General features: G+C 34.2%; 1 pseudogene; it reads right to left on the reverse strand.

Moving 5' to 3' along the window:
* Positions 1–384: 384 nt before the first annotated feature.
* LOC124095327 (olfactory receptor 2J3-like) lies at positions 385–1,313 on the reverse strand (annotated as a pseudogene).
* Between the last annotated feature and the right edge of the window lie 7,581 nt (positions 1,314–8,894).

The following is an 8,894-nucleotide window of genomic DNA, read 5'->3' on the forward strand; positions in this document are numbered from 1 at the left end:
TTTCCAAATTGGCTGCACCAATTTGCAGTCCCACCAGCAATGTACAAGTGTACCCTTTTCCCCACATCCTCGCCAGCACTTGTTGTTGTTTGACTACATAATGGCTGCCAAATTACCCTAAGATACCATCTCACTCCAGTAACATTAGATTTCAATATGGAAAAATATGTTGATATTTGGTCTTGATTTACATGGCTGTGTTCTCCAGAATTGAATACTATTTAGGTAAACTATGTTTTATTAATGTATGTTAGGAAGAAGTCTGTGGCCTTATAAGAGTAGTTGTTCAATAAGTGTTGAGTGAGTAAAGTGGCTGAATGGATGGATGGATGAACTATTGGTGATAGATGCACCATTATACTATGAATTTCAGAGTCATACAGGTTATTCTCTCCCCATTAGTCTCTTAACTTCCCCTCTTTCATCTTTGTTTTGGGGGTATATATGAGTGGATTGAGGCTTGGTGTGACAACAGTATAAAACAGAGCAATGAACTTGCCTCGGTCTTGAGAATTTTCAGTTGATGGTTGAAGATATATGCACATGACTGGAATGAAAAAGAGGGAGACCACCATAAGATGGGCTCCACATGTCCTGAAGATTTTCTGAAGTCCAATAGTTGACTGCATCCTCAGTACTGCCCGAGCAATGGCACCATAGGAGGTGAAAATGAGGATAAGACGTACAGGAACAAAAACAGAGCTGGTGACCATGAGAGTCAACTAATTAGCATGAGTGTCAAAACAGGATAATTGCAGGATTGCTGGTACTTCACAGAAGAAGTGATCCACTTGTCGATTTCCACAGAGGGGTACCCAGAGGATAAAGAGAGAATGATCTGCTGAGTTGGTAAAACCACATACCCAAGAAGCCACAGCAAGCAAGTGACAGAATCCAGGGTGCATGAGGACAGTGTAATGCAAGGGTCTACACACAGCTGCGTAACGGTCATAGGACATCACCACCAACAGGATACACTCTGTGGCTCCTAAGGCAAGGACAAAGTAAAGTTGAACCATGCAACCAGCATAAGAAATGGTCTTCTCTGAGCCCCAGAGGTTCACCAGCAGTTGTGGGAGAGAGCTGGTAGTGTAGCAGAGATCCAGAAAAGAGAGATTTGAGAGGAAGGAGTACATGGGAGTATGAAGATGGGAATCCAGGTAAGACAAGACAATGATGAACATGTTGCCTATCAGTGTCATTAGGTAGAATACCAAGATCAACACAAAAAGAACTACTTCTAGGTGAGGCCAATTAGAAAAACTCAACAGAATAAAATAGTCTTCAGAGGTACCATTGAAGTTTTCCATCATCATTTGTTTTCTGTTACCTGCAGAAAGCAGTCACATAAACACACACACACACACACACACACACACACACACACATCATAAAGATATGGTTCAAGAACCAGAAGGATACATGAAGAAGGTATTTATAGGGTCTAAATTATTTCCTCACACAAAAACTTGCTAATTACAAAGTAAAAAGTGGAAGGACATGGTGGACACCCTTATAACAACATGACACTTGTCAATGTCACCAGTTTTAAGACAAACCAACAATATGTGGCTGCTGATGTGATTCTCTGAACACAGTGCAGTGTAATTTCAGAGATATTACTACCAAAAATACAGAGCTTATTTCTAATAATGAAGACACATAACCCAAACCCAAATTGAAACTAAACATATTGTCAAGGTCAATGATAGCAATGAGAATAAGGAAGTGGTCCAAATTTAAAAAGACAAAAAACACAGGCTATCTCAATAGGTGGCCATATACTTGAAAAAATAGCTATTAACAACATTATTAATGCAACCGGGGAAATATGAATATGCACTAGCAATTAGATAATATTATCCCCTGAATTAATTTACTGAATTTTATATCCACACAGAAATTATGTAAAACACTGCCCTATTTCTTAGATAATAAACAGTGAAGTATTTAGCAGTAAATACCACATCTTCCAAGTACTCTAGTAGAGATTATATATCATAGACTGATAGAGATATAAATGGATATACAGATGATCAATAAATAATTGAAAATAAGATACAAAGCTAGAGGTAAAACAGCATGTTAATATGAAAATGTAGTCTGATTAAAAGAAAAATGTAGTGTTTTGTTCTATTTATGTCAGTTTGAAATATTACTGAGTAAAGAGTTATATAAAGAAATAATACTCAGTTTTTAAATTTTATATGTCATAACTTTTAAGCTCTTGACTTTTCACATATTTTAGAGAGATATCTGAGTAACTGATCTACTGAGGGAAAACAATTTTCATGGAACAAATCATCTTTATTAATAAGTGACTTTAGTTTTCAGCATTTTTAGTTTACTGCCACTTATCTGGTTATATCACTGAATTCCTATTCAGGTAATCATACATATGGAAGAAATACATGATGAAGAATATCAAATTTAATGGTGATTCAAGTATGCTTACACAGAGTAAAATATATTTAGATTCAATTAGATACACTTATAGAACTTTGAGAAGAACCTTTCTTCTGATTCAATTACTTCCACTCAAAGCACTAAATGAAAATACATTTTTGAATTGAGATAGCAACAAAATGGCACATAGTCACATACACATCATCTCAGGGTGTTAAACATTTACAAAAGCTAGAAATCTGGAGCAAGAGTGTTAGAATAACCAGACACATTAGCCCAGGCCTCTAAATCCCAGTGATTTAGGAGGCTGAGGCAGGAGGATCACAAGTTCAAAGACAGCTTCAATAACTTAGTGAGGCCTTAAGCAACTCAGCGAGACCCCATCTCTAAATAAAGTATAAAAGGGGTGGGAGGTGGGTGGGCTGGGGATGTGGCTCAGTGGCCCTGGATTCAATTCCTAGTACCTCCTCATGCCAAAAAAAAAGTGTTAGAATGATTCCTGAAGAATGTGTTACTGTAAAAAAAAATTAAAAGAGAAAATTTTAGAAAGATAAATATTCAGTGAAAAAAATCTAGAATAAAATAAAGGTGTGAGGAGCAGGACACTGAAGAGGAACCTGATGATACCAGAGTTGGGAGTGTGTGAATCTCAAAGCTGAGAAGAATGAAGCACTGGGCCTGAGGAGGTTTTCTACATGAATGACTTTTTCTCTAGGACAAAAACTCACACAATATTTAAATCTTCAGCATAGGGTTTAACTCTTACATATTTTTATTTCTCATTTAAAGAAGAATGGTTTATATTTAATGAAACTGGTAAATAGATTTTTTCATAATATGCTGCACCTAGTGAATCTTGTTTTTGTTAAAAATAAACTAAGTTTCACAAAGTTATGAATCTTTTTAAAAATTTTTAGTTGTAAATGCATCTTTTACTTTATTTATTATTTATATGAGGTGCTAAGGATCAAACCCTGGACCTCACACGTGCCAGGCATATTCTCTACCACTGCACCAAAACTCCAGTCCCACAAAGTTATGAATCTTAAGTGAATCTTTTTTAATTTGTCATTTTTCAGTTTTTTTTTATCAGAAAGATTAGTACTGTTTTTGTTATATAGTTACTGTGACAATTCATACTAACCCAGGGTTTAAATATCCCTTTTGCTCCCTGAATCCTTCCCCTTCTCCAATTTTGCCACATCCTTCAGTTCTCCTCACATGGACAATTTTTTTTTCTCTCACACTTCCCAAGTAACTATGACAGGAAAAGAAAGAAATCACAGTAGAGCCACTCCTGATTTCCTGGTTTGGGGGTCTCTTAGGTGCTCATATTTTTAAAATTCAACTCTTGTAAAAGATGTCAGGAGCACCTACTGGATTGAATATAAACATGAAAATCAGGAACTATTTGGTACCAAAACTGCAAGACCAATTCAGACCTCATAGTTCTTAATGATATTGTTAAGGTGAAAAATAACTAACTGGTTGTTATCCTAATCCTTTCACACTTTCAGGATAGCCAGTCATGCTATTTTAAAAATGACTTTTCTTAAAACCTATAGATGAATAAAAAAAAAAAAAAACAACACTAAAGAGTAAACCATGAAGATTCCTTCACTTGGACATCACTGCCAGTTGAGGAATGATAAAATGATATTTTCCAAGATATTTAAAAGAGATATTTTTACCAAACCTTATACTTCTTGTGATGGAGTTGTAATTTTCTCCTTTTTTTCTGCAATTGTATCCATGACCTAATGGATTAATAAGAACTAAGTGGGAGCTATGAGTTAACTTTATAGCATATTAAAGAAAGGGATATGAAGTAAAACAGCTGCAAATAGTAAAAAGGCACAAATTTAATGATTTCATTTTCTTCTTTGTAGAAAATATGAAATAAAGACCTTATCAAAAGTTAGTTTTGTGAGCTGAGGATTAATTCTATGCATAGGAGTCAGCATTGTCAAAGGGAAAGCGGTTGCTTTTCCCAATCCCTTTATCATTGGCTGACAGTTTAATCATGATCATATTATTCTTTCATACTCTTATCTAGTACTTACATGATACCTCAGCAACACCTTTTAATTCCGTCCTCCTTGTGTCTGTCCACATTCCCTGTATGTTGTCTTCCCTATCTATCCCTCATCAAGTATGAAGGACGTGGTCACTAGCATTGTTCTTGAAATCAGAAGCATAAGTGGGTACCTAGACCTTAAGTTCTAATTTGCTATCCTAATTTAGTAAAGCAGAATCTTATAGCAATTGTGATTATTACTGCTACAGAAGAGAGGCCTGAGTCTACTAAACATATTTTTTGTGTCCAGAAGGAGAAATTTGTTAGAGCCATCAGTGTATCAGGGGATGGACACTTACCTTAGAGCAATAGTGGCCTTTCAAACAAATGATAAATGTGACATGTTTTCCTCAATTGGGGCCATTGGGATTGTAAGTCCCAAAGTGTCAATTAATGCTATTGAAGGAATTATACTTGCTAGGCACATTTCTCAGGAATGATTTTGGTGTGATTACTATAATCTTTTATCCACCAGGGTATAATTATGATCACCAATCATGAACTTGTAACCCAAACATTACTCAGAACAATGATTTAATCTGTGTTTACCTGGAAGCAAATGCATTGTCTTGAATCACCACAAATTTCTTTCCCACTTCCTCATCAGGTTAAGGGCTACATTTGAAGGACAGCAATATAAGTATCTTTTGTTGATATAACTCTAGATCCAAATGGTATTCTAATTAATTATCAATAAAAAACTTGGGGAATGAAGATGGAGGAAATGAGCTAGGCAGTGATTCCAGAAACTCCTCAGAACAGAGAAAGGAGGCAGTGAAGGAAAAACAGAGTTGAGAAGTAGGTGACAAAATAAATGCTTCAAGTCTTGATATGAAAAAGTATGAGACCTGGAGAAAATTGAAGTTCAGTTATCAGAGTAGAAAATGAGCACAGTGGTTCCTTACCCCAAATTTGAAACAGGATGGTGGATGGAGGAAGGGACAACAGAGAAAAAAAAGCAGGGAAAATCTCCTAAGTTCACCCATTTAAAAACATTTGAAAAGACAGACAAAAATTTAAAGTGTGGCAAGAATAACAGTGTCAGTAGCAGAAGCCACTTACATTGGGACTGCTTAAGAATCTGGCCTGAATCAGTTGGTGGGAGATTCATAACAACTAGAGAATTGGCTCATGTGTCCCAGAAACTCTGGAGAGAGTGACAGCCAAAGAATAATGGACATCTGCTAAATGTCCAGATCCTAATAAAATACAAACCAAGATTCAACAAGAATTCTTTTAAATTTGGCATGGTTTACTATAAATAACTCTAATTTCAACTTTGATTATAAAAGTAACTCTTTTTTAATATAAACAACAGCTCTTATCTCAATAGTCAACATTGTACTTCCAACCAATGTACATGTATTTTATCTAATAGTTTATAACATTAATTGGAATCAATCTTTCTATGTTTACTTTCCTAGAACTAGTTTATACTAACTCCTCTTGCCACTATTCATCCTCTAGCACTATCTGTTATTACCTCAAATAACCACCATCCATGTCTCCTATCTTATTGTGAATTATTCTTTTTATTCTCTCTCTCCCACTCCTTTTTCCACAGTCCTTCTTCTCCACCCCCCTCACTTTAGCCCTCATTTAATGTTCTAGCAAGTTCACTGAATTTAATAACACAATAAAAAAGAGAGAGAAATTCTGTAAAAGAACCAAACAGAAATCCTAGAAATTAAAAACTGAATAAACCAAACTAAAAATCCAGCTGGACACAGTTGAACATGCCTCTAATCCCAGTGGCTTGGAGGACTGAGGCAGGAGGATTGCAAGTTCAAAGCCACCCTGTACAAAATAGTGAGGCCCTAGGTAACTAGCAAGACCCTCTCTTAAATAAAAAGTTAAAAAGGCCTGAGGATGTTGCTCAGTAGTTAAACACCACTGAGTTCAAATCCTAATTACTAAAAAAAAATCCAGTGGAAATCATCTCCAATATTTTAGACTACTTTAAACATATATTTTTCAAGGCCTTGAAGACAAAGTACATGATCCTGAAAATAAAGTTGGCCATAAAGAAAATATGTTAAGAGATCATCATCATCATCATCATCTTAGAAGTATATGGGAATAGTGATACAAAATATGAGAATCTTTTTTATAATATGAATGTAGTTCTAGGAGGAAAGTTTATATCATTGAATTTATATAACAAAAGAATAGAAAGATACTAAACAAATAATCTCATATTACATCTCAAGGCTCTAGAAAATAAAGTTGACCATAAAGAAAATACCAAAAACTTCAAGAATTCTGAGATTACATCAAGAAACCAAATTTAAAAATCATTGGGCTAGATGAAGGCTCTAAAGTAAAAGCTAAGAGGATGCACAATTTTTTCAATGAAATATCAGCAAAGTTACTCAGAAGCATATGGGCCTCTAAATAATCATAATATATTCACTCTAGGACACATTATAATGAAAATGTTTAACATACAGGATAAGGATAGTTTTGATAAAATTTTAAAAGCTGAAAGGAAAAAAAAATGACTGGTCACATTTAGAGGTAAACCATTCCAGATCTCAATTGATTTCTCCACAGACCTTAAAAGCTCAAAGGACTTGGAATAATATACACCAAGCTTTGAAAGAAAATGGATGCCAACAAAGAATACTATATTAAGCAACATTAAGCTGTAGAATTTTAGATGAAATTGAAACCTTCCATAATAACCATATGCTAAAGCAATTCATAACCAGAAACCTGTACTAGAAGTAATACCCAATAAAATATTTTAGGAAGAAAAAATAAGAAATAAAAATGAAAACCAGAAAGAAACTTACCTCATAGGCAAACTGAAGGTGAACCAATGGGGAAAAAAAAGCATGCAAATGGTACTCATAACCAAGCAGAGTTAGCTATTCTTATTTCAGGTAAATTTGACCTTGAGCCAAAAATAATCAGAATAGACAAAGAAGGTCAATTCATACTACTTAAGGGAATCATTAATCCACAAGATATAATAACCATAATATTTATGCCCCAAATAAAAGAGCACCAATGCATATCAATCAAATCCTTCTGAATATTAATAAACAAACAGGCCACAAAAATAATACTGGGTGGCTTTAACACATCTCTCTTACCACTGGATAGATGACTGAGACACAAACTAACTAAAGATTCTACAAAACAAAAAAGTATAATCAATAATATTCACCTAAAACACTTCACATGGAGGATACTTCACATTCAAACCATAACAAATGGATAGTAGAAGAAATGAAGGGAGAAATAATGTTAGAAGTATATAGGAATAGTGATACAAAATATGAAAATCATTGGGAAAATATGACTGTATTTCCAAGAGGAAAGCTTATACCACTGAATTTATATACCAAAAGAATAGAAAGCTACCAAAAAATCATCTCATATTACATCTCAAGGCTCTAAAAAAAGCTGAAAAAAACACACCAAAATCAGTAGAATACAGAAAATAGTATAAATCAGAAACAAAAATCAATGAAATTGAAATGCAAAAAAACTATAAAATATCAACAAAATGAAGAGTTGGTTTTTGAGAGGATAAAAAAATTGATAAACTATTGGCTAAACTCACAAAATAAAGAGGAAAAAAAACTCAAATTAATAAAATCCAAAATGAAAAGGGAAAATATCACCACATACACTACTAAAATCCAGTGGATCATCGGAAACTATTTTGAAAATTTATATTCCAATAAGCTAGAGAAGCTTGAAGATATTGACAAATTCCTAGAGACTTGTGTTCTACTTAAATGGAAACACAGGAAATAGAAAACTTAAACAGATGAATATCAAGTAATAAAATTGAAGCAGTTACCAAAAGCTTCCCAACAAAGACAAGCATAGAACTGGATGGGTTATCAGCTGAATTCTACCAGACCTTAAAAGAAGAAACAATAACAACACTCTTCAAATTATTCCATGAAATAGAAAAGGAGGGACCTCTGTGAAGTTCATTATACAAAGCTGGTAGCACCTTGATAGTGAAAACAAAGACTCATAAACAAAGAAAACTTCAGACCAACGTTCTTGATAAACATATGCATAAATTATATATATAGTTAATGGACCTTTATTTTATTTATTTAGGTGTGGTGGTGAGAATCAAACCCAGTGCATCAAATTTTAGGAGTTTCATCCACTTGATGAAGGTAGGTTCAACATACAGAAGAACCTCAGAGGGGGCATTAATTTCCAGGACATACAAAGAATTTTAAAAAATGCTAATTAAAACAACTCTGAGATTCTATTTCACTCCAACCAGGTTGGCAATGATCAGGAACACAAGTAACGATAAATCTTGGTAGGAATGTAGAAAAAGATACACTTACACATTGTTGGGGAGAATGCAAATTAGTGCAATTTATTTGAAAGCAGTATGGAGATTCATCAAAAAATTCAGTACATCCAAAAG

Source organism: Marmota monax, unplaced genomic scaffold (genome assembly GCF_021218885.2).
Source record: "Marmota monax isolate L192 unplaced genomic scaffold, Marmota_monax_Labrador192_F-V1.1 WCK01_AAM20220418_F8-fsc00460, whole genome shotgun sequence".
Taxonomy (NCBI): domain Eukaryota; kingdom Metazoa; phylum Chordata; class Mammalia; order Rodentia; family Sciuridae; genus Marmota; species Marmota monax.